The sequence below is a fragment of the Carassius carassius genome, chromosome 18 (genome assembly GCF_963082965.1).
Source record: "Carassius carassius chromosome 18, fCarCar2.1, whole genome shotgun sequence".
In the NCBI taxonomy this organism is placed as follows: Eukaryota; Metazoa; Chordata; class Actinopteri; order Cypriniformes; family Cyprinidae; genus Carassius; species Carassius carassius.
The window spans coordinates 29289825-29314466 of NC_081772.1; the positions used below are offsets into that span (position 1 = coordinate 29289825).

The 24642-nt window shown below is 48.2% G+C and overlaps 7 non-coding genes across 7 annotated transcripts; all 7 read left to right on the top strand.

Annotated features, from left to right (window-relative positions):
* The first annotated feature begins 400 nt into the window (after positions 1-400).
* trnas-uga (transfer RNA serine (anticodon UGA)) lies at positions 401-482 on the top strand. The gene has a single exon. It is a non-coding gene; the product is annotated as a tRNA-Ser (tRNA).
* A 1097-nt stretch (positions 483-1579) lies between these two features.
* Positions 1580-1662, top strand: trnas-aga (transfer RNA serine (anticodon AGA)). Its single transcript has one exon. It is a non-coding gene; the product is annotated as a tRNA-Ser (tRNA).
* Positions 1663-4737: 3075 nt separating this feature from the next.
* Positions 4738-4819, top strand: trnas-uga (transfer RNA serine (anticodon UGA)). The gene has a single exon. It is a non-coding gene; the product is annotated as a tRNA-Ser (tRNA).
* A 178-nt stretch (positions 4820-4997) lies between these two features.
* On the top strand, positions 4998-5070 carry trnak-uuu (transfer RNA lysine (anticodon UUU)). Its single transcript has one exon. It is a non-coding gene; the product is annotated as a tRNA-Lys (tRNA).
* Positions 5071-17067: 11997 nt separating this feature from the next.
* trnak-uuu (transfer RNA lysine (anticodon UUU)) lies at positions 17068-17140 on the top strand. The gene has a single exon. It is a non-coding gene; the product is annotated as a tRNA-Lys (tRNA).
* An 820-nt stretch (positions 17141-17960) lies between these two features.
* Positions 17961-18043, top strand: trnac-aca (transfer RNA cysteine (anticodon ACA)). Its single transcript has one exon. It is a non-coding gene; the product is annotated as a tRNA-Cys (tRNA).
* A 5436-nt stretch (positions 18044-23479) lies between these two features.
* trnas-uga (transfer RNA serine (anticodon UGA)) lies at positions 23480-23561 on the top strand. Its single transcript has one exon. It is a non-coding gene; the product is annotated as a tRNA-Ser (tRNA).
* The last annotated feature ends 1081 nt before the right edge of the window (positions 23562-24642 follow it).

Below are 24642 nucleotides of genomic sequence, written 5' to 3' on the forward strand. Positions count from 1 at the left end.
GTAGGGGGGATCCGTGGAGCAACATGCCACTTGGACACAAGCCGGGGACTGATCACCCCCGGCTGGGTCGCCCGGGTGAGGGTGTATGAAGATTAAAGACCCGAAACACCCTATGACCTCGGGTTTTTCACTGATGACGTGTCCAAGTAGCACCAGAAGGTGTATTCAAACTCTAGACAGACTTCCCAATTGTGCAGTGCTGTCGGTCCCCAGGGCCAGTACTGAAAAACCCCATTACATAGGATGAGACATGGCAGCCTGATTTCTCCTCAGTGGGATCGCTGTTTTACCCGCTTGCAGGGCTAGCTTGCAATCTCCGCTTGCTGACTGAGCTGGGTTGGTTGCAAGTAGGTCAGGCAGCAGTGTTGAACACAAACTGAGCAGAAATTGGTCTACTCCCGTAGGCGTGGCCGAGTGGTTAAGGCGATGGATTTGAAATCCATTGGGGTCTCCCCGCGCAGGTTCGAATCCTGCTGACTACGCTGTTTGCTGAAGGCCATGAGGCAAAGCATCCATGCATTTTTCACGGTCCTCGCACTTATTTGCGAAATGTCCAGTCCCTCTTCGATGGACAAACACGCCGCTGCTGCTTCTTGTATCTGGGCTCCAGGGGTTGTCTTGGGTGAGCCAGTGGCACGCCGTGATCGTATATTGGTTAGAACTCTGCGTTGTGGCAGCAGCAACCCCGGTTCTAATCCGAGTCACGGCAACCCTTTGCCGTTGAGTATACGGGAAGGTTGAACATTTTTTACCACTTCATCTTTCTGCGTGATTTTTTTTCTGAAGCTTGGCCTGTGCAGGGCGCCATCAGACAAGGGGGCTTGCTTTCTAACATTTGGCGTAGTCGTGGACGAGAGGTTAAGGCGATGGACTTGAAATCCATTGGTGTCTCCCCGCGCAGGTTCGAACCCTGCTGACTACGGGAGGGCTTTGCAGTATTGCTTTAGCTTTCTGTGACGATAATTGTGCTTTCTATGGTCCTTCGCTCTCTGTGCCATTACTGCTTCTAGCTTTCATCCTCGTGACACCTGCGTCTCTTCTGGGCAGCTTGTTGTAAAACTCCTGCTTTATAAAAGGTGAGAAGCCAGTGCTCCACAAGAGCCCGGATAGCTCAGTCAGTAGAGCATCAGACTTTTAATCTGATCATCCGGGGTTCAAGTCCCTGTTCGGGCGAAGTTCTGTCTGCTTTTGGCGGAGTCACCTTGCTATCACTACGGTCCATCTCTTCTTCTGAATCTGTACTGGAGCGGTGTTCCTTCCTGCTCCAGGGTATCAGTGCACCTCCCTTGTTTGGCACACCTGATTCTGATGGTCAGCCCTTTAGAAAAGAGTGCTCACAGAGTGAGTAGAATAAGACAGACTTCCCAATTGTGCAGTGCTGTCGGTCCCCGGGGTCTGTACTGAAAAACCCCATTACATAGGATGAGACATGGCAGGCTGATTTCTCCTCAGTGGGACCGCTGTTTTACCCTCTTGCAGGGCTAGCTTGCAATCTCCGCTTGCTGACTGAGCTGGTTTGGTTGCAAGTAGGTCAGGCAGCAGTGTTGGACACAAACTGAGCAAAAATTGGTCTACTGCCGTAGTCGTGGCCGAGTGGTTAAGGCGATGGATTAGAAATCCATTGGGGTCTCCCCGAAGCAGATTCGAATCCTGCCGACTACACTGTTTGCTGAAGGCCATGAGGCAAGGCATCCATGCATTTTTCACGGTCCTCGCACTTATTTGCGAAATGTCCAGTCCCTCTTCGATGGACAAACACGCTGCTGTTGCTTCTTCTATCCGGGCTCCAGGGATTGTCTTGGGTGAGCCAGTGGCACGCCGTGATCGTATAGTGGTTTGTACTCTGCGTTGTGGCTGCAGCAACCCCGGTTCGAATCCGGGTAACGGCAACCCTCTGCCGTTGAGTATACGGGAAGGTTGAACATTTTTTACCACCTCATCGTTCTGCGTGATTTTGTTTCTGAAGCTTGGCCTGTGCAGGGCGCCATCAGACAAGGGGGATTGCTTTCTAACATTAGGCGTAGTCGTGGCCGAGAGGTTAAGACGATGGACTTGAAATCCATTGGGGTCTCCCTGCGCAGGTTCGAACTCTTCCCATTTCCGGAAGGATTTGCAGTATTGCTTTAGCTTTCTGTGACGGTAATTGTGCCATCTATGGTCCTTCGCTCTCTGTGCCATAACTGCTTCTAGCTTTCATCCTCGTGACACCTGCGTCTCTTCTGGGCAGCTTGTTGTAAAACTGCTGCTTTATAAAAGGTGAGAAGCCAGTGCTCCACAAGAGCCTGGATAGCTCGGTCGGTAGAGCATCAGACTTTTAATTTGAGGGTCCACCCTGTTAGGGTGAAGGTCTGTCTGCTTTTGGCGGAGTCACCTTGCTATCACTACGGTCCATCTCTTCTTCTGAATCTGTACCGGAGCGGTGTTCCTTCCTGCTCCAGGGTATCAGTGCACCTCCCTTGTTTGGCACACCTGATTCTGATGGTCAGCTCGTTAGGAAAGCGCGCTCACAGAGTGAGTAGAATAAGACAGACCTCTGAATTGTGCAGTGCTGTCGGTCCCCAGGCCCAGCACTGAAAAACCCCATTACATAGGATGAGAAATGGCAGCCTGATTTCTCCTCAGTGGGACTGCTGTTTTACCCGCTTCCAGGGCTAGCTTACAATCTCGGCTTGCTAGGTTGCAAGTAGGTCAGGCAGCAATGTGACACACAACAGGGCAGAAGGTGGTCTGCTTAATTCAAGTCCCTGATTGGGCGAAGGTCAGTCTACTTTTTGGAGGCCTCAGCTTGCTATCACTACGGGTCCATCTCTTCTGCTGACTCTGTATTAGAGCGATGTTCCTTCCTTCTCCCGGGGATCAGTGCATCTCCCTTGTTCGGCACACATGATTCTGATGGTCAGCCCTTTAGGAAAGAGTGCTCACTGAGTGAGTAGAATAAGAAAGACCTCCCATTTGTGCAGTGCTGTCGGTCCCCAGGGCCAGTACTGAAAAACCCCATTACATAGGATGAGACATGGCAGCCTGATTTCTCCTCAGTGGGACTGCTGTTTTACCCGCTTCCAGGGCTATCTTACAATCTCCGCTTGCTAGGTTGCATGTAGGTCAGGCAGCAGTGTTACACACAACATGGCAGAAGGTGGCCTGCTTAATTCAAGTCCCTGTTTGGGCGAAGGTCAGTCTTCTTTTTGTAGGCCTCAGCTTGCTATCACTATGGTCCATCTCATCTGCTGACTCTGTACTAGAGCGATGTTCCTTCCTGCTACCGGGGATCAGTGCATCTCCCTTCAGAATCAGAATCAGAATGAGCTTTATTGCCAGGTATGTTCACACATACGAGGAATTTGTTTTCGTGACAGAGCTCCGCAGTGCAACATAACAGCGACAGAACAAAAAACACAATAAGGAATAAAAAATACAAAAAAATACAAATAGGTGGGTAAGGATTGACAATATACAAATTGACAATGTATGGCAGGTATATTAAAAAGAGCATTTATGTATGTACATGTATATTATGTGGAAAAATTGTAACTGTACGCTAAGTATGTGTGTTTGGATAAATAAGTGTATGTGTATATAAATATAAATATAAGTAGTATAGTGTGTTCCATGTATGTACATGTATATTATGTGCAAAAGATTTACGTGTACGCTAAGTATGTGTGTTGGATAAAAAGTGTAGTGTATATAAATATAAATAGTGTAGTGTGTCCCACAGTTATTATCAGCTGTTCATGAGATGGATTGCCTGAGGGAAGAAACTGTTCCTGTGTCTGGTCGTTCTGGTGCTCAGTGCTCTGTAGCGTCGACCAGATGGCAACAGTTCAAAGAGGGAGTGTGCTGGATGTGAGGGGTCCAGAGTGATTTTAACAGCCCTTTTGCTCACTCTGGATAAGTACAGTTCTTGAATAGATGGGAGGGTTGTACCGATAATTCGCTCAGCAGTCCGGACTACCCTCTGTAGTCTTCTGAGGTCAGATTTAGAAGCTAACCGATTTAGAAGCTTGTTGGGCACACCTGATTCTGATGGTCAGCCCTTTAGGAAAGAGTGCTCACAGAGTGAGTAGAATAAGACAGACTTCCCAATTGTGCAGTGCTGTCGGTCCCCAGGGTCAGTACTGAAAAACCCCATTACATAGGATGAGACATGGCAGGCTTATTTCTCCTCAGTGGGACCGCTGTTTTACCCGCTTGCAGGGCTATCTTGCAATCTCCGCTTGCTGACTGAGCTGGGTTGGTTGCAAGTAGGTCAGGCAGCAGTGTTGGACACAAACTGAGCAGAAATTGGTCTACTCCCGTAGTCGTGGCCGAGTGGTTAAGGCGATGGACTAGAAATCCATTGGGGTCTCCCCTCGCAAGTTCAAATCCTGCCGACTAAACTGTTTGCTGAAGGCCATGAGACAAAGCATCCATGCATTTTTCATGGTCCTCGCACTTATTTGCAAAATGTCCAGTCCCTTTTCGATTGACAAACACGCCACTGCTGCTTCTTGTATCCGGGCTCCAGGGGTTCTCTTGGGTGAGCCAGTGGCACGGCGTGATCGTATAGTGGTTAATACTTTGCGTTGTGGCCGCAGCAACCCCGGTTCGAATCAGGTCACGGCAACCCTTTGCCGTTGAGTATACGGGAAGGTTGAAAATTTTTTTACCACCTCATCTTTCTGCGTGATTTTGTTTCTGAAGCTTGGCCTGTGCAGGGCGCCACCAGACAAGAGGGCTTGCTTTCTAAGATTAGGCGTAGTCGTGGCCGAGAGGTTAAGGCGATGGACTTGAAATCCATTGGGGTCTCCCCGCGCAGGTTCGAACCCTGCCGACTACGGGAGGGCTTTGCAGTATTGCTTTAGCTTTCTGTGACGGTAATTGTGCCTTCTATGGTCCTTCGCTCTCTGTGCCATAACTGCTTCTAGCTTTCATCCTCGTGACACCTGCGTCTCTTCTGGGCAGCTTGTTGTAAAACTGCTGCTTTATAAAAGGTGAGAAGCCAGTACTCCACAAGAGCCCGGGTAGCTCAGTCGGTAGAGCATCAGACTTTTAATCTGAGGGTCCAGGGTTCAAGTCCCTGTTTGGGTGAAGGTCTGTCTGCTTTTGGCTGAGTCACCCTGCTGTCACTACGGTCCATCTCTTCTTCTGAATCTGTACTGGAGCGGTGTTCCTTCCTGCTCCAGGGTATCAGTGCACCTCCCTTAATCGGCACACCTGATTCTGATGGTCAGCCCTTTAGGAAAGAGTGCTCAAAGAGTGAGAAGAATAAGACAGACTTCCCAATTGTGCAGTGCTGTCAGTCCCCAGTGGGATCGCTGTTTTACCCGCTTGCAGGGCTAGCTTGCAATCTCCGCTTGCTGACTGAGCTGGGTTGGTTGCAAGTAGGGCAGCAGTGTTGGACACAAACTGAGCAGAAATTGGTTGGCTTGTTCGGCACACCTGATTCTTATGGTCAGCCCTTTTTTTTTTTTGGAGCGTCCATTCAGGTATAAGTTTGAGGGCTCGTGTACGTGGGTTAAAGGGACCTGCGCGCTGACCCCAAAAAATTTTTGCAGGACGCGGTGTCGATGTCTGCCGACTGCGCTGGCCCACGGGAGACCCCTGACCGGCGCGGGAGGATCTGGACCCCCGAGGGGCCTCGCGGAAGCTTACCCAAATTTGAGGCCCCTAAATGCCATTCAGCACTTCTCCACAGGGTGGCGCACGGAGCAGTACACCTCAGGTTTAAAACAGTGGCATTTACCCGAATGGGGGATGGACGATTTTTTTGCCCACGAAACCAATATTTGTCCATTTGACCTTTAAAGTTACAGAATGACCACAGAACCGGTGCGGACCCCCGTCGGACCCCCAACCCGGGTCCCACGAACCCATTATTTGTCCATTTGACCATTATATTCACACAATGACTGCGGATCATCTGCGGACCCCTTGCGGACCCCCACCCTGGGTCCCACGAACCTAGTATTTGTCCATTTGACCATTATATTTACACAATGACTGCGGATCATCTGCGGACCACTTGCGGACCCCCACCCTGTGTCCCACAAACCCACTATTTGTCCATTTGACCATTATATTCACACAATGACTGCGGATCATCTGCGGACCACTTGCGGACCCCCACCCTGGGTCCCACGAACCCACTATTTGTCCATTTGACCATTATGTTCACACAATGACTGCGGATCATCTGCGGACCACTTGCGGACCCCCACCCTGGGTCCCACGAACCCAATATTTGTCCATTTGACCATTATGTTCACACAATGACTGCGGATCATCTGCGGACCACTTGTGGACCCCCACCCTGGTTCCCACGAACCCACTATTTGTCCATTTGACCATTATGTTCACGGAATGACCACAGATCACATGCGGAACATTTGCGGACCCCACCTCCGGGTCCCACGGACCCAATATTTGTCCATTTGACCATTAGCGTTAGAAAAGAGCCTCGTTCGGACATTTTTTTCTGAGACATCCCTGGGGCCCAAAACTTGGAACGGTGGCTCCTGGGGCTTCCCCCAGTAAGCTTATGAAGGCCCGGGGCCCAAGAGCCCTTGCAATCAGTGTCCACGAACCCGCTATGCTGAACACATTCAAATAAATGGCAGGTGGGATTTTTTTAGAAAAGTCCCAGGGGCCCGAAATTCGGAACGGTGGCTCTTTGGGGCCCCTGGATCGTGCAGTCAAAAGCGCGGGGCCCTAGTGCGATGAACTTTTTTCCCTTTAGTCCTACGACTATGTGCTTCGGGGCCCTGGGTGAGGGGCCCCTGAGATGCCAGAATCTAAAATCTGGGGGCCCTCCGGCCTATCGTCTCCGAACTGTGGACGTCCCACCTCCCATCAAAACGCGTAACGCTTTTGTGGATGTGGGGTCCCTTCTGTGACCGTTTGACCCCTAAAGAAGGTGGTAGGGCCACCAGACTTCAGTGCCCGGTCGAGGGGATCCCCTCGAGACACATATCCAAAATTCGGCCCGATCGGACCCTTGGGAGTCGTGTCCACGTCGTGTCCACGACCCTCTTGGGATCCCCCGAATTTCAGCCGCGGGGTCCAACGCATCGCGGAGATATTAGCAAAAAAATAGTACCATCCACCCCCCTCGCACCTACTCATCCATACCGGCCAGGGTGCACCCTCCCCGGCTAGAGAAGGCAGCTCGAAGGGGGTGGAAGTCGGAAGAAAAATTTTTTTATGAGGCCTAGAGAAAACACTTGTACTGTACCCAGGGCACTCAGAGGAATCCATTTTTGTAAGTTTTATCCCATTATACTGTAGAAATATGCATATAAAAAATGTTGGATTTTGGTTAACCAAAATGTCACAGACTTTGCCAAGCTGTAACTCCGCAAAACGGGGCCAAACTGCACCAAACTCGGGTCAAGGTCAGACCAGGTGGCCCTCTATCCGATGACACCTGCCCCATGTCCCTATGACCCCGGGGGTCAAAGTTACGGCCCCCCAAAATGTTCAATTCAATTCAATTCAATTCAAGTTTATTTGTATAGCGCTTTTTACAATACAAATCGTTACAAAGCAACTTTACAGAAAATTATGTTTCTACAATATTTAGTAGTAGCTAGTAGTTTGTGCACGTTTGACAGGATTTTAGAAAATTAAAAATAATAATAATAATAATACAAGACGTAGTCAGCTAGATGATGAACTATCAATATTATTAATTAATAGTAATTTATAGGATGCAGTTACACATGTAGCAATATTTGTTAGTTCTGTTTGTTGATTCAAGGTTAGCATCATCTGGGGTCCTCTGAGGGTCAGCATCATCTCTTCTCAGGTGTTCTGGATCCAGACTGGAGCTTGTGTAAATCCTAGTTACCACGGGATGTAAATCCCGTGGCAAAACATAGAAACAAAATAGAGACATCATTAGCATAGCTGCTGATCCAACAAAGTAAAATTAGTTTAACCCAAGCTAAAGAATAAAAATGCAGATGCAACTACACTCACAATTTAAGAGATACATTATTCGAATGCTTGGCGAAGGAGATGCGTTTTTAATCTAGATTTAAACAGAGAGAGTGTGTCTGAACCCCGAACATTATCAGGAAGGCTATTCCAGAGTTTGGGAGCCAAATGTGAAAAAGCTCTACCTCCTTTAGTGGACTTTGCTATCCTAGGAACTACCAAAAGTCCAGCGTTTTGTGACCTTAGGGTGCGTGATGGGTTGTAGCGTGGTAGAAGGCTAGTTAGGTACGCAGGAGCTAAACCATTTAGGGCCTTATGGGTAAGTAATGATAATTTGTAACTGATACGGAACTTAATAGGTAGCCAGTGCAGAGACTGTAAAATAGGGGTAATATGATCATATTTTCTTGACCTGGTAAGGACTCTAGCTGCTGCATTTTGGACGACCTGTAGCTTGTTTATTGACGAAGCAGGACAACCACCTAGAAGTCCATTACAATAGTCCAGTCTAGAGGTCATGAAAGCATGAACTAGCTTTTCTGCATCAGAAACAGATAACATGTTTCGTAGCTTGGCAATGTTTCTAAGATGGAAGAATGCGGTTTTTGTAACATTGGAAATATGATTTTCAAAAGACAAATTGCTGTCCAATATAACACCCAGATTTCTGACTGTAGAGGAAGTAACAGTACATCCGTCTAGTTGCAGATTGTAATCTTCAAGATTCTGTGTGGTGTTTTTTGGTCCAATAATTAATATCTCTGTCTTATCCGAATTTAATTGGAGAAAATTATTTGTCATCCAATCTTTTACATTTTTAACACACTCTGTTAGCTTAGATAATTGGGAAGTTTCATCTGGTCTCGTTGAAATATATAGCTGAGTATCATCAGCATAACAGTGGAAGCTAATTCCATATTTTCTAATAATATTACCAAGGGGCAACATGTATATTGAAAATAGAAGGGGACCTAGGACGGATCCTTGTGGCACTCCATATTTTACTGATGATAAATGAGATGACACCCCATTTAAGTAAACAAAATGGTAGCGATCGGACAGGTAGGATCTAAACCATCTTAGAGCCTGCCCTTGAATACCTGTATAGTTTTGTAATCGATCTATGAGTATGTCATGATCTATGGTGTCGAACGCAGCACTAAGATCAAGTAAGACTAGAAATGAGATGCAGCCTTGATCTGACGCAAGAAGCAGGTCATTTGTAATTTTAACAAGTGCAGTTTCTGTGCTATGGTGGGGCCTAAAACCTGACTGAAATTCTTCATACAGATCATTTTTATGCAGGAAGGTGCTCAATTGAGCAGACACAACTTTTTCTAAAATTTTAGACATAAATGGAAGATTTGAAATAGGCCTATAATTTGCCAGTACACTAGGATCTAGTTTTGGTTTCTTAATAAGAGGCTTGATAACCGCCATTATGATAACCGCCAAAATGTGGGATTTGAACCGGGATAACTCAGGAACCGGACCACCCAGGAACTAGAGGGTGGTCGCATACGGTAGGCCCCTCGACCCTCTAGGGATCCCCTGAATTTCAGCCCCGGGGTCCACCGCTTCGCGGAGATATTAGCAAAAAAATAGTACCATCCACCCCCCTCGCACCTACTCATCCATGCCGGCCAGGGTGCACCCTCCCCGGCTAGAGAAGGCAGCTCAAGGGGGGTGGAAGTCGGAAGAAAAGTTTTTTTATGAGGCCGAGAGAAAACAGTTGTACTGTACTCAGGGCACTCAGAGGAATCAATTTTTGTAAGTTTTAACCCATAATACTGTAGAATTTGCATAAAAATGAGCGTTGAATTTTGGCACACATGTGCACCACATGTGGTGCGTATCTCACTTTTCATTAAATAGCAACTGTATTTAACTTTATTTATTTCAAATGTGTGTTATTGTTAATGAAAAGACCTTTACTGTACTCAGGACACCCAGAGGAATCAATTCTTGTAAGTTTTATCCAATAATAATGTAAAATATGCATAAAAATGTATGTCCACCAGAGCACTACGGAGGTCCCGCTGAATAAATTGTAAATGGACATTTTTTTAAAAAAAACCTCCCATTTGCCATTTATTCAGCACGCCCTTCCTAATGGTTCCGTTGACGGATCGATTTTAGCGATTTCGTGGTTGAAGTCTCATCTGCTGTACTCTGCAAGCTCCGAGGAACCCATTTTTGTAAGTTTTGTCCCATAATACTGTAGAATTATGCATAGAAAACCACATGTGGTGCATGTCCACCCGCAATTTATTTGAACCCCATTCAAATATACGGCAGGTGGGACTTTTTTAGAAACATCCCAGAGGCCCGAAATTCGGATCGGTGGGTCCAGGGGCCGCCGCGAGTGAGCTGACGAAAGCGCGGGACCCTAAGGCAAGGGAAAAATTCGGAGCCTCCTGCACAAAATCTCTCCCTCAGCCCTCTCTGACTCTTACATGATGAGAGCATTTTGAGAGATTTGAGGGTGCCGGGCGGGCATTTTTTTTCAAGGTCCTACAGCTTCGTGCTTCGGGGACATGGGAGAGGGGCCCCTGAGATGCTCGAATCTCGAATCTGGGGGCCCTACGACCTATCGTCTCCGAAGGGCGGATATCCCACCTCCAATGTAAACATGTACCGGTTTGGTGGACAAGCCCTTCCGTTTTTGACCTTTTGACCCCTAAGGAAGGTCGTAGGGCCACCAAACTTCTCTGCCCGGTCAAGGGGGTCCCCATGAGGCAATCATACCAAATTCGGCCCGATCAGACCCCGGCGAGCCGTGTCCACGAAACCGCTAGGCCGAACACATTCAAGTAATTGGCAGGTGGGACTTTTTCAGAAAAGACCCAGGGGCCCAAAATTCGGATCGGTGGGTCAAGGGGCCGCCCCGAGTGAGCTTCCGAAAGCGCGGGGCCCTGGGGCCCTCGCGAGTTGTGTCCACGAATCCGCTAGGCCGAACCCATTCAAGTATGTGGCAGGTGGGACTTTTTTAGAAAAGACCCAGGTGCCCGAAATTCGGATCGGTGGGTCCAGAGGCCGCCCCGATTGAGCTGCCGAAAGAGCGGGGCCCTAAGGCGAGGGGATAATTCGGAGCCTCCTGCACAAAATCTCTCCCTCAGCCCTCTCTGACTCTTACATGATCAGAGCCTTTTGAGAGATTTCAGGGTGCCGGATGGGAATTATTTTTTCAAGGTCCTACAGCTTCGTGCTTTGGGGACATGGGAGAGGGGCCTCTGACATGCGAGAATCTCGAATCTCGGGGCCCTACGACCCATCGTCTCCGAAGGGCAGATGTCCCATCTCCAATGTAAACGCGTACCGGTTTGGTGGACAAGCGCTCCCTTTTTTGACCCTTTGATCCCTAAATAAGGTCGTAGGGGTCACCAGACTTCTATGCCCGGTCGAGGTGGCCCCCATGAGACACATATCCAAAATTCGGCCTGATCGGACCCCGGCGAGCCGTGTCCACGAAACCGCTAGGCCGAACACATTCAAGTAAATGGCAGGAGGGATTTTTTAGAAACGTCCTAGGGGCCCGAAATTTGGATCGGTTGCTCGTGAGGGCCCCTAGAACGTGCTGTCAAAAGCGTGAGGACCTAGCGCGATGCCCTTTTTTTCCATGGGTCCTACGACTACGTGTTTCGGGGCCCTTGTTGAGGGGCCCCTGAGAAGCCAGAATCTCAAATCTGGGGGCCCTACAACCTATCGTCTCCGAACTGTGGACGTCCCACCTCCCATCAAAACGCGTACCGCTTTTGTGGACGTGGGGTCCCTTCTGTGACCGTTTGACCCCTAAAGAAGGTCGTAGGGCCACCAGACTTCTGTGCCCGGTCGAGGGGATGCCCTCGAGACACATATCCAAAATTCGGCCCGATCGGACCCTTGGGAGTCGTGTCCACGAATCCGCTAGGCCGAAAGCATGGGAATAAATGGCAGGTGGGATTTTTTTAGAAACGTCCCAGGGGTCCCAAATTTCACAGCGGGGTCCGTGGGGCCCCCCCAGTGACCTCACCGAGACCGCGGACCGATCGGAGCGACTTGCGTCGGCGACCCCGAAATGGCCAGAGGGGGCGCCGGTGAGCGCACGCGGGGCGGGGACGCCCACCCCCCACCTCTGGGACCCTTTTGGGAACGTTCCGTAAAAATAGTGGAAAAGTGGACAAATAGTGGTTCCGTGGGACGGGGGGTCCGGGTCGGGGGTCCTCGCGGCTGGAGGGTCCGATCCGCGATGATAATGGTTAAATGGACAAATAATGGGTTCGTGGTCACGGGGGTCTGCACAGCGGACCCATATGGCGGGTGGACAAAACGCAGCTCGCTGGGATGCGAAGCCCACCCTAGAACAGCCCCGGCCATTCGTTTAATGGGAGAAAGGCCAAATAATAGGGTCCTGGGAGCGAATACCCCCAATGGCCAGCAGAACGATGGCAAAAGGACCTTTATAGGGAGCGTGGTCACGGGGGTCCGCTAAGCGGGCCCATATGGCGGGTGGACAAAACGCGGCCCGCTGGGATGCGAAGCCCACCCTAGAACTGCCCCGGCCATTCGTTTAATAGGAGAAAGGCCAAATAATAGGGTCCTGGGAGCGAATACCCCCAACGGCCAGAGGAACGATGGCAAAAGGACCTTTATAGGGTTCGTGGGAGGTGGGGGTGGTGGTGGGGGGGCTCTCCCGGTGGTCAACATCACCCCCTAGAGGTGTCAATACTTGGTTTACTGCGGATTCCCTACGGAAAAGGGGGGTAAGCCGACTCGTCCCGTTGGCCAGTTTTCTAAAGAAGAAAATGGATCCAAATTGACAGTACAATCCCTTCGAACCATTATGCGGTATATGGCAATTTAAATGAATGGGTTTTTTTTCCACGAACCCATTATGTGTACTACCTAACATTAGGCGTAGCCGTGGCCGAGAGGTTAAGGCGATGGACTTGAAATCCATTGGGGTCTCCCTGCGCAGGTTCGAACTCTATATGAACTGAATATTTCAATACGCTGATGATACTACGCTATTGCTGCAAGATCTGTTGAGTGTAAGGGAAGCAATGAAAATAGTACAAACATTTTGCAGGGGATCAGGGGCTAAAGTGAACGAGGATAAAACAGTATACATGAGATTCGGGGGAAGTGAGGTTTTAACGGCGCACTTTAATTTTAAGGAAATGAATGAAATAAAGATTTTAGGTGTTTTAATGGGGAGGGATGAAACCAAAGCAGAAGGAATTATGTGGGAGGAGATGTTAGGAGGGATCGAGAGAAGGTTGAATTTTTGGAGATTAATGTCCTTAACTTTGGAGGGGAGGGTTTTAATTTTGAATGTTTTAATGGTTTCTAAGTTATGGCATATTTTATATGTGGCTTCAATGCCGTTGTGGACAGAAAAAAGGCTGAAAAAATGTTTTTTAGATTTTTTATGGGAAGGAAAGCCACCGAGAATTGCATATAACACTTTAATAGGAGCAGTGGGGAAGGGGGGGCTAGGGCTAATGGACGTGGAGCAAAGAAAGAACAGTTTAAGGGTGAAAATCATAAGCAAATATCTAGACGAAGAAAATAAAGCAGCATGGAAAAGAACAATGGGGCATTTTTTAAACAAGTGTAGTCATTTTAATCTGGGGGACAACATTTTATGGATGAAAACAACAAATTGGATGACGGAGGGGCTGCCAGAATTTTATAAAGAACTGATGAGAGCATGGGGAAAATGTTTAGATAATGTGCATTTTAAGCCACAAGGTAGAGAGAACATTTTAAATCAGCCTTTATTCTTAAACAACTGCATTTTAAATCAAGGGAAGCAGGTTTTTTTTAAGAAATGGTGGGATGTTGGAATCATGAAAGTCAGAGATGTTTTATATGAATTCAAAGAGGGGTTTTTACCAGTGCAATACATTGTGGATGTGATGGAGGAGGCAAAGGAGGATTATAGCAGACAAGAGATTACAAACAAATATGATTTAATTAAGAATGCTATACCTAAAGAATGGATAAAGAGAATTGAAAATATGGAAGAAGAAAATCAAGGAAAAGATGTGTATGCAAATATGGGGGGAAAATTGTGTGCTTTTAAAGAATGTACTGTGAAAATGTTTTATTGTTTTTTTAGAGATGTGGTTTTCAAGAAACCTGTTGTAAATGAATACTGGCTACGGATGTTCAATGATGTACCGGAAGAGAAAATATGGGGGAATATAAATGGGAAAATTGTACAGACTAAACTGGAGAATATGGAATATTTTATCAGGAACAAAGCAGTGTTTACAGATGTGATTTTAAGCAAAATTGGGATGGAGGAAAGTGCAATATGTAAAGTATGCCAAGATGCAGATGAAGGGTTTTTACACTTGTTTTTATATTGTGATAAGCTGAAAGATTTTAATGAGAGATGTAAAAGAATGATTTTAATTTTGAGAGGAGAGGGAAATGGAAACTTTGAGTGGGAAAAGGTGTTAATGTTGGGCATTAATGAGAAATATAAACATGAGAAGCTGATTAATTTACTTGTGATGCTGATGAAAAGTGCGATATGGGAAAGAAGAGTGGTGGTGAAAAAGGACAATGCTTTAATTGGTGTATGGAATGTGTTTAGGAGAAAAGTTGAAAAATATGTTGGATGTCTGTTTTATTATTTTAAATTGGAGGAAACGATTGATGTTTTTTATAATATTTTTACTCAGGAGGTATTAATGGTCTTCAAAGAGCTGGGAATTGAATTTTCATTTTTAAAAGATTAAACTATTTAATGACTTCTTTCTTTAAATTGTAAGTAAGATGTCTGTCAAATCAAGATTTTAGGAATTTTTTATGTCAAAGAAAGAATCTTATGTACTTTTGTATGTGAATAATTGATATGTATGTTTGAATTGATTAATTTCTTCAATAAAAAAAATAAATAAATAAATAAAAGGTTAAGGCGATTGACTTGAAATCCATTGGGGTCTCCCTGCGCAGGTTCGAACTCTGCCGACTACGGGAGGGATTTGCAGTATTGCTTTAGCTTTCTGTGACGGTAATTGTGCCTTCTATGGTCCTTCGCTCTCTGTGCCATAACTGCTTCTAGCTTTCATCCTTGTGACACCTGCATCTCTTCTGGGCAGCTTGTTGTAAAACTGCTGCTTTATAAAAGGTGAGAAGCCAGTGCTCCACAAGAGCCTGGATAGCTCAGTCGGTAGAGAATCAGACTTTTAATTTGAGGGTCCAGGGTTCAAGTCCCTGTTAGGGTGAAGGTCTGTCTGCTTTTGGCGTAGTCACCTTGTTATCACTACGGTCCATCTCTTCTTCTGAATCTGTACTGGAGCGGTGTTCCTTCCTGCTCCAGGGTATCAGTGCACCTCCCTTGTTTGGCACACCTGATTCTGATGGTCAGCTCGTTAGGAAAGCGCGCTCACAGAGTGAGTAGAATAAGACAGACCTCCGAATTGTTCAGTGCTGTCGGTCCCCAGGCCCAGCACTGAAAAACCCCATTATATAGGATGAGACATGGCAGCCTGATTTCTCCTCAGTGGGACTGCTGTTTTACCCGCTTCCAGGGCTAGCTTACAATCTCGGCTTGCTAGGTTGCAAGTAGGTCAGGCAGCAATGTGACACACAACAGGGCAGAAGGTGGTCTGCTTAATTCAAGTCCCTGTTTGGGCGAAGGTCAGTCTACTTTTTGGAGGCCTCAGCTTGCTATCACTACGGGTCCATCTCTTCTGGACTCAGTATTAGAGCGATGTTCCTTCCTTCTCCAGGGGGTCAGTACATCTCCCTTGTTCGGCACACATGATTCTGATGGTCAGCCCTTTAGGAAAGAGTGCTCACGGAGTGAGTAGAATAAGACAGACCTCCCATTTGTGCAGTGCTGTTGGTTCCCAGGGCCAGTACTGAAAAACCCCATTACATAGGATGAGACATGGCAGCCTGATTTCTCCTCAGTGGGACTGCTGTTTTAGCCGCTTCCAGGGGTAGCTTACAATCTCGGCTTGCTAGGTTGCAAGTAGGTCAGGCAGCAGTGTTACACACAACATGGCAGAAGGTGGTCTGCTTAATTCAAGTCCCTGTTTGGGCGTAGGTCAGTCGTCTTTTTGTAGGCCTCAGCTTGCTATCACTACGGTCCATCTCTTCTGCTGACTCTGTACTAGAGCGATGTTCCTTTCTGCTCCCGGGGATCAGTGCATCTCCCTTGTTCGGCAAACCTGATTCTGATGGTCAGCCCTTTAGGAAAGAGTGCTCACAGAGTGAGTAGAATAAGACAGACTTCCCAATTGTGCAGTGCTGTCGGTCCCCGGGGTCAGTACTGAAAAACCCCATTACATAGGATGAGACATGGCAGGCTGATTTCTCCTCAGTGGGACCGCTGTTTTACCCGCTTGCAGGGCTAGCTTGCAATCTCTGCTTGCTGACTGAGCTGGTTTGGTTGCAAGTAGGTCAGGCAGCAGTGTTGGACACAAACTGAGCAGAAATTGGTCTACTGCCGTAGTCGTGGCCGAGTGGTTAAGGCGATGGATTAGAAATCCATTGGGGTCTCCCCGCGCAGATTCGAATCCTGCCGACTTCACTGTTTGCTGAAGGCCATGAGGCAAGGCATCCATGCATTTTTCACGGTCCTCGCACTTATTTGCGAAATGTCCAGTCCCTCTTCGATGGACAAACACGCCGCTGCTGCTTCTTCTATCCGGGCTCCAGGGATTGTCTTGGGTGAGCCAGTGGCACGCCGTGATCGTATAGTGGTTAGTACTCTGCGTTGTGGCTGCAGCAACCCCTTTCGAATCCGGGTCGCGGCAACCCTTTGCCATTGAGTATACGGGAAGGTTGTACATTTTTTACCACCTCATATTTTTGCGTGATTTTGTTTCTGAAGCTTGGCCTGTGCAGGGCGCCATCAGACAAGGGGGCTTGCTTTCTAACATTAGGCGTAGTCGTGGCCGAGAGGTTAAGGCGATGGACTTGAAATCCATTGGGGTCTCCCTGCGCAGGTTCGAACTCTTCCCATTTCCGGAAGGATTTGCAGTATTGCTTTAGCTTTCTGTGACGGTAATTGTGCCATCTATGGTCCTTCGCTCTCTGTGCCATAACTGCTTCTAGCTTTCATCCTCGTGACACCTGGGTCTCTTCTAGGCAGCTTGTTGTAAAACTGCTGCTTTATAAAAGGTGAGAAGACAGTGCTCCACAAGAGCCCGGATAGCTCAGTTGGTAGAGCATCAGACTTTTAATCTGAGGGTCCAGGGTTCAAGTCCCTGTTCAGGCGAAGGTCTGTCTGCTTTTGGCGGAGTCACCTTGCTATCACTACGGTCCATCTCTTCTTCTGAATCTGTACTGGAGCGGTGTTCCTTCCTGCTCCAGGGTATCAGTACATCTCCCTTGTTCGGCACACATGATTCTGATGGTCAGCCCTTTAGGAAAGAGTGCTCACGGAGTGAGTAGAATAAGACAGACCTCCGAATTGTGCAGTGCTGTCGGTCCCCAGGCCCAGCACTGAAAAACCCCATTACATAGGATGAGACATGGCTGCCTGATTTCTCCTCAGTGGGACTGCTGTTTTACCCACTTCCAGGGCTAGCTTACAATCTCGGCTTGCTAGGTTGCAAGTAGGTCAGGCAGCAATGTGACACACAACAGGACAGAAGGTGGTCTGCTTAATTCAAGTCCCTGTTTGGGCAAAGGTCAGTCTACTTTTTGGAGGCCTCAGCTTGCTATCACTACGGGTCCATCTCTTCTGCTGACTCTGTATTAGAGCGATGTTCCTTCCTTCTCCAGGGGGTCAGTACATCTCCCTTGATCGGTACACATGATTCTGATGGTCAGCCCTTTAGGAAAGTGTGCTCACAGAGTGAGTAGAATAAGACAGACTTCCCAATTGTGCAGTGCTGTCGGTCCCCGGGGTCAGTACTGAAAAACCCCATTACATAGGATGAGACATGGCAGGCTGATTTCTCCTCAGTGGGACCGCTGTTTTACCCGCTTGCAGGGCTAGCTTGCAATCTCTGCTTGCTGACTGAGCTGGTTTGGTTGCAAGTAGGTCAGGCAGCAGTGTTGGACACAAACTGAGCAGAAATTGGTCTACTGCCGTAGTCGTGGCCGAGTGGTTAAGGCGATGGATTACAAAATCCATTGGGGTCTCCCCGCGCAGATTCGAATCCTGCCGACTACACTGTTTGCTGAAGGCCATGAGGCAAGGCATCCATGCATTTTTCACGGTCCTCGCACTTATTTGCGAAATGTCCAGTCCCTCTTCGATGGACAAACACGCCGCTGCTGCTTCTTCTATCCGGGCTCCAGGGATTGTCTTGGGTGAGCCAGTGGCACGCCGTGATCGTATAGTGGTTAGTACTCTGCGTTGTGGCTGCAGCAACCCCTTTCGAATCCGGGTCGCGGCAACCCTTTGCCGTTGAGTATACGGGAAGGTTGTAAATTTTTTTACCACCTCATCTTTTTGCGTGATTTTGTTTCTGAAGCTTGGCCTGTGCAGGGCGCCATCAGACAAGGGGGCTTGCTTTCTAACATTAGGCGTAGTCGTGGCCGAGAGGTTAAGGCGATGGACTTGAAATCCATTGGGGTCTCCCTGCGCAGGGTCGAACTCTTCCCATTTCCGGAAGGATTTGCAGTATTGCTTTAGCTTTCTGTGACTGTAATTGTGCCATCTATGGTCCTTCGCTCTCTGTGCCATAACTATTTCTAGCTTTCATCCTTGTGACACCTGCGTCTCTTCTGGGCAGCTTGTTGTAAAACTGCTGCTTTATAAAAGGTGAGAAGCCAGTGCTCCACAAGAGCCTGGATAGCTCAGTCGGTAGAGCATCAGACTTTTAATTTGAGGGTCCAGGGTTCATGTCCCTGTTAGGGTGAAGGTCTGTCTGCTTTTGGCGGAGTCACCTTGCTATCACTACGGTCCATCTCTTCTTCTGAATCTGTACTGGAGCGGTGTTCCTTCCTGCTCCAGGGTATCAGTGCACCTCCCTTGTTTGGCACACCTGAATCTGATGGTCAGCTCGTTAGGAAAGCGCGCTCACAGAGTGAGTAGAATAAGACAGACCTCCGAATTGTGCAGTGCTGTTGGTCCCCAGGCCCAGCACTGAAAAACCCCATTACATAGGATGAGACATGGCAGCCTGATTTCTCCTCAGTGGGACTGCTGTTTTACCCGCTTCCAGGGCTAGCTTACAATCTCGGCTTGCTAGGTTGCAAGTAGGTCAGGCAGCAATGTGACACACAACAGGGCAGAAGGTGGTCTGCTTAATTCAAGTCCCTGTTTGGGCGAAGGTCAGTCTACTTTTTGGAGGCCTCAGCTTGCTATCACTATGGGTCCATCTGTTCTGCTGACTCTGTATTAGAGCGATTTTCCTTCCTTCTCCCGGGGATCAGTGCATCTCCCTTGATCGGCACACATGATTCTGATGGTCAGCCCTTTAGGAAAGAGTGCTCACAGAGTGAGTAGAATAAGACAGACTTCCCAATTGTGCAGTGCTGTCGGTCCCCGGGGTCAGTACTGAAAAACCCCATTACATAGGATGAGACATGGCAGGCTGATTTCTCCTCAGTGGGACCGCTGTTTTACCCGCTTGCAGGGCTAGCTTGCAATCTCTGCTTGCTGACTGAGCTGGTTTGGTTGCAAGTAGGTCAGGCAGCAGTGTTGGACACAAACTGAGCAGAAATTGGTCTACTGCCGTAGTCGTGGCGAGTGGTTAAGGCGATGGATTAGAAATCCATTGGGGTCTCCCCGCGCAGATTCGAATCCTGCCGACTTCACTGTTTGCTGAAGGCCATGAGGCAAGGCATCCATGCATTTTTCACGGTCCTCGCACTTATTTGCGAAATGTCCAGTCCCTCTTCGATGGACAAACACGCCGCTGCTGCTTCTTCTATCCGGGCTCCAGGGATTGTCTTGGGTGAGCCAGTGGCACGCCGTGATCGTATAGTGGTTAGTACTCTGTGTTGTGGCTGCAGCAACCCCTTTCGAATCCGGGTCGCGGCAACCCTTTGCCATTGAGTATACGGGAAGGTTGTACATTTTTTACCACCTCATCTTTTTGCGTGATTTTGTTTCTGAAGCTTGGCCTGTGCAGGGCGCCATCAGACAAGGGGGCTTGCTTTCTAACATTAGGCGTAGTCGTGGCCGAGAGGTTAAGGCGATGGACTTGAAATCCATTGGGGTCTCCCTGCACAGGTTCGAACTCTTCCCATTTCCGGAAGGATTTGCAGTATTGCTTTAGCTTTCTGTGACTGTAATTGTGCCATCTATGGTCCTTCGCTCTCTGTGCCATAACTATTTCTAGCTTTCATCCTTGTGACACCTGCGTCTCTTCTGGGCAGCTTGTTGTAAAACTGCTGCTTTATAAAAGGTGAGAAGCCAGTGCTCCACAAGAGCCTGGATAGCTCAGTCGGTAGAGCATCAGACTTTTAATTTTAGGGTCCAGGGTTCAAGTCCCTGTTAGGGTGAAGGTCTGTCTGCTTTTGGCGGAGTCACCTTGCTATCACTACGGTCCATCTCTTCTTCTGAATCTGTACTGGAGCGGTGTTCCTTCCTGCTCCAGGGTATCAGTGCACCTCCCTTGTTTGGCACACCTGAATCTGATGGTCAGCTCGTTAGGAAAGCGCGCTCACAGAGTGAGTAGAATAAGACAGACCTCCGAATTGTGCAGTGCTGTCGGTCCCCAGGCCCAGCACTGAAAAACCCCATTACATAGGATGAGACATGGCAGCCTGATTTCTCCTCAGTGGGACTGCTGTTTTACCCACTTCCAGGGCTAGCTTACAATCTCGGCTTGCTAGGTTGCAAGTAGGTCAGGCAGCAATGTGACACACAACAGGGCAGAAGGTGGTCTGCTTAATTCAAGTCCCTGTTTGGGCGAAGGTCAGTCTACTTTTTGGAGGCCTCAGCTTGCTATCACTACGGGTCCATCTGTTCTGCTGACTCTGTATTAGAGCGATTTTCCTTCCTTCTCCCGGGGATCAGTGCATCTCCCTTGATTGGCACACATGTTTCTGATGGTCAGCCCTTTAGGAAAGAGTGCTCACGGAGTGAGTAGAATAAGACAGACCTCCCATTTGTGCAGTGCTGTCGGTCCCAGCACTGCACAAATGTGACACACAACAGGGCAGAAGGTGGTCTGCTTAACCCTCTGGAGTCTAAGGGTATTTTTGGGGCCTGGAGAAGTTTTGTCATGCCCTGACATTTGTTCTTTTTTCAGTTTCTTATCAATATCTGAATGGGTAAAGTCTAATCTCACTGTAATCAGCACAAACTGGTCTATAATAATATGTAAAATGCATGTATGTACATGATTGTGTTTTTGAGAAAAAAAATATTATGCGTGGTTAGTGAAAAACTAAAAATGTTAAAACACTTGAAAAAGGCAAAATAACACATAGAGAACATTGGTTCCCGGGATTTTTGAGAACTGTAGTTTGTAGCTTAGAATTTTTCTGTCTAAATTATGTGAAAATCATCTTGTTTACTCACTTACAGAAAACAATATATTGATTTACATTTTCTAAGACACTTTTTGTTGGTAAAAGTCATATGCGAGTAGGCGTCAACTATCATGAATATCATTGTGATTTACACCTGAGAAGACAAAGGGCCGCATAATGAGCTGCATAATGAGCCATTCAGTCATCTGTGCCACTGAGAGGAAGTTACAAGAAAGAATGTGAGAAAAAAATAAAAGTATATAATTTTATGTTTGTAGTTTATTTAGAATATATTTAAAAACCCCATTACATAGGATGAGACATGGCAGCCTGATTTCTCCTCAGTGGGACAGCTGTTTTACCCGCTTGCAGGGCTAGCTTGCAATCTCCGCTTGCTGACTGAGCTGGGTTGGTTGCAAGCAGGTCAGGCAGCAGTGTTGGGCACAAACTGAGCAGAAATTGGTCTACTCCCGTAGTTGTGGCCGAGTGGTTAAGGCGATGGACTAGAAATCCATTGGGGTCTCGCCGCGCAGGTTCGAATTCTGCAGACTACGCTGTTTGCTGAAGGCCATGAGGCAAAGCGTCCATGCATTTTTCACGGTCCTCGCACTTATTTGCGAAATGTCCAGTCCCTCTTCGATGGACAAACACGCCGCTGCTGCTTTTTGTATCCGGGCTCCAGGGGTTGTCTTTTATTGAGCCAGTGGCACGCCTTGATCGTATAGTGGTTAGTACTCTGCGTTGTGGCCGCAGCAACCCCGGCTCGTATCTGGGTCACGGCAATCCTTTGCTGTTGAGTATACGGGAAGGTTGAAAAAATTTTACCACCTCATCTTGGCTTGCTAGGTTGCAAGTAGGTCAGGCAGCAATGTGACACACAACAGGGCAGAAGGTAGTCTGCTTAATTCAAGTCCCTGTTTGGGCGAAGGTCAGTCTACTTTTTGGAGGGCTCAGCTTGCTATCACTACGGGTCCATCTCTTCTGCTGACTCTGTATTAGAGCGATGTTCTTTCCTTCTCCCGGGGATCAGTGCATCTCCCTTGTTCGGCACACATGATTCTGATGGTCAGCCCTTTAGGAAAGAGTGCTCACGGAGTGAGTAGAATAAGAAAGACCTCCCATTTGTGCAGTGCTGTCGGTCCCCAGGGCCAGTACTGAAAAACCCCATTACATAGGATGAGACATGGCAGCCTGATTTCTCCTCAGTGGGACTGCTGTTTTAGCTGCATCCAGGGCTAGCTTACAATCTCCGCTTGCTAGCTTGCAAGTAGGTCAGGCAGCAGTGTTACACACAACATGGCAGAAGGTGGTCTGCTTAATTCAAGTCCCTGTTTGGGCGAAGGTCAGTCTTCTTTTTGTAGGCCTCAGCTTGCTATCACTACGGTCCATCTCTTCTGCTGACTCTGTACTAGAGCGATGTTCCTTCCTGCTCCCGGGGATCAGTGCATCTCCCTTGTTCGGCAAACCTGATTCTGATGGTCATCCCTTTAGGAAAGAGTGCTCACAGAGTGAGTAGATTAAGACAGACTTCCCAATTGTGCAGTGCTGTCGGTCCCCAGGGCCAGTACTGAAAAACCCCATTACATAGGATGAGACATGGCAGCCTGATTTCTCCTCAGTGGGACCGCTGTTTTACACGCTTGCGGGGCTAGCTTGCATTCTCCGCTTGCTGACTGAGCTGGGTTGGTTGCAAGTAGGTCAGGCAGCAGTGTTGGACACAAACTGAGCAGAAATTGGTCCACTCCCGTAGTCGTGGACGAGTGGTTAAGGCGATGGACTAGAAATCCATTGGGGTCTCCCCGCGCAGTTTCGAATCCTGCCGACTACGCTGAAGGCCATGAGGCAAAGCATCCATGCATTTTTCACGGTCCTCGCACTTATTTGCGAAATGTCCAGTCCCTCTTCGATGGACAAACACGCCGCTGCTGCTTCTTGTATCCGGGCTCCAGGGGTTGTCTTGGGTGAGCCAGTGGCATGCTGTGATCGTATAGTGGTTAGTACTCTGTGTTGTGGCCGCAGCAACCCTGGTTCGATTCCGGGTCAGGGCAACCCTTTGCCCTTGAGTATATGGGAAGGTTGAAATTTTTTTACAACCTCATCTTTCTGCGTGATTTTGTTTCTGAAGCTTGGCCTGTGCAGGCCGCCACCAGACAAGGGCGCTTGCTTTCTAACATTAGGCGTAGTCGTGGCCGAGAGGTTAAGGCGATGGACTTGAAATCCATTGGGGTCTCCCCGCGCAGGTTCGAACTCTGCCGACTACGGGAGGGATTTGCAGTATTGCTTTAGCTTTCTGTGACGGTAATTGTGCCTTCTATGGTCCTTCGCTCTCTGTGCCATAACTGCTTCTAGCATTCATCCTCGTGACACCTGGGTCTCTTCTAGGCAGCTTGTTGTAAAACTGCTGCTTTATAAAAGGTGAGAAGACAGTGCTCCACAAGAGCCAGGATAGCTCAGTCGGTAGAGCATCAGACTTTTAATCTGAGGGTCCAGGGTTCGAGTCCCTGTTCGGGTGAAGGTCTGTCTGCTTTTGGCGGAGTCACCTTGCTATCACTATGGTCCATCTCTTCTTCTGAATCTGTACTGGAGCAGTGTTCCTTCCTGCTCCAGCGTATCAGTGCACCTCCCTTGTTTGGCACACCTGATTCTGATGGTCAGCTCGTTAGGAAAGCGGGCTCACAGAGTGAGTAGAATAAGACAGACCTCCGAATTGTGCAGTGCTGTCGGTCCCCAGGCCCAGCACTGAAAAACCCCATTACATAGGATGAGACATGGCAGCCTGATTTCTCCTCAGTGAGACCGCTGTTTTACCCGCTTGCAGGGCTAGCTTGCAATCTCCGCTTGCTGACTGAGCTGGGTTGGTTGCAATTAGGTCAGGCAGCAGTGTTGGTCACAAACTGAGCAGAAATTGGTCTACTCCTGTAGTCGTGTCTGAGTGGTTAAGGCGATGGACTAGAAATCCATCGGGGTCTCTCCGCGCAGGTTCGAATCCTGCAGACTATACTGTTTGCTGAAGGCCATGAGGCAAAGCATCCATGCATTTTTCAAGGTCCTCGCACTTATTTGCAAAATGTCCAGTCCCTCTTCGATGGACAAACACGCCGCTGCTGCTTCTTGTATCCGGGATCCAGGGGTTGTCTTGGGTGAGCCAGTGGCACGCTTTCATCGTATAGTGGTTAGTACTCTGTGTTGTGGCCGCAGCAACCCCGGTTCGAATCCGGGTCACGGCAACCCTTTGCCGTTGGGTATACGGGAAGGTTGAACATTTTTTACCACCTCATCTTTCTGAGTGACTTTGTTTCTGAAGCTTGGCCTGTGCAGGGCACCACCAGACAAGGGCGCTTG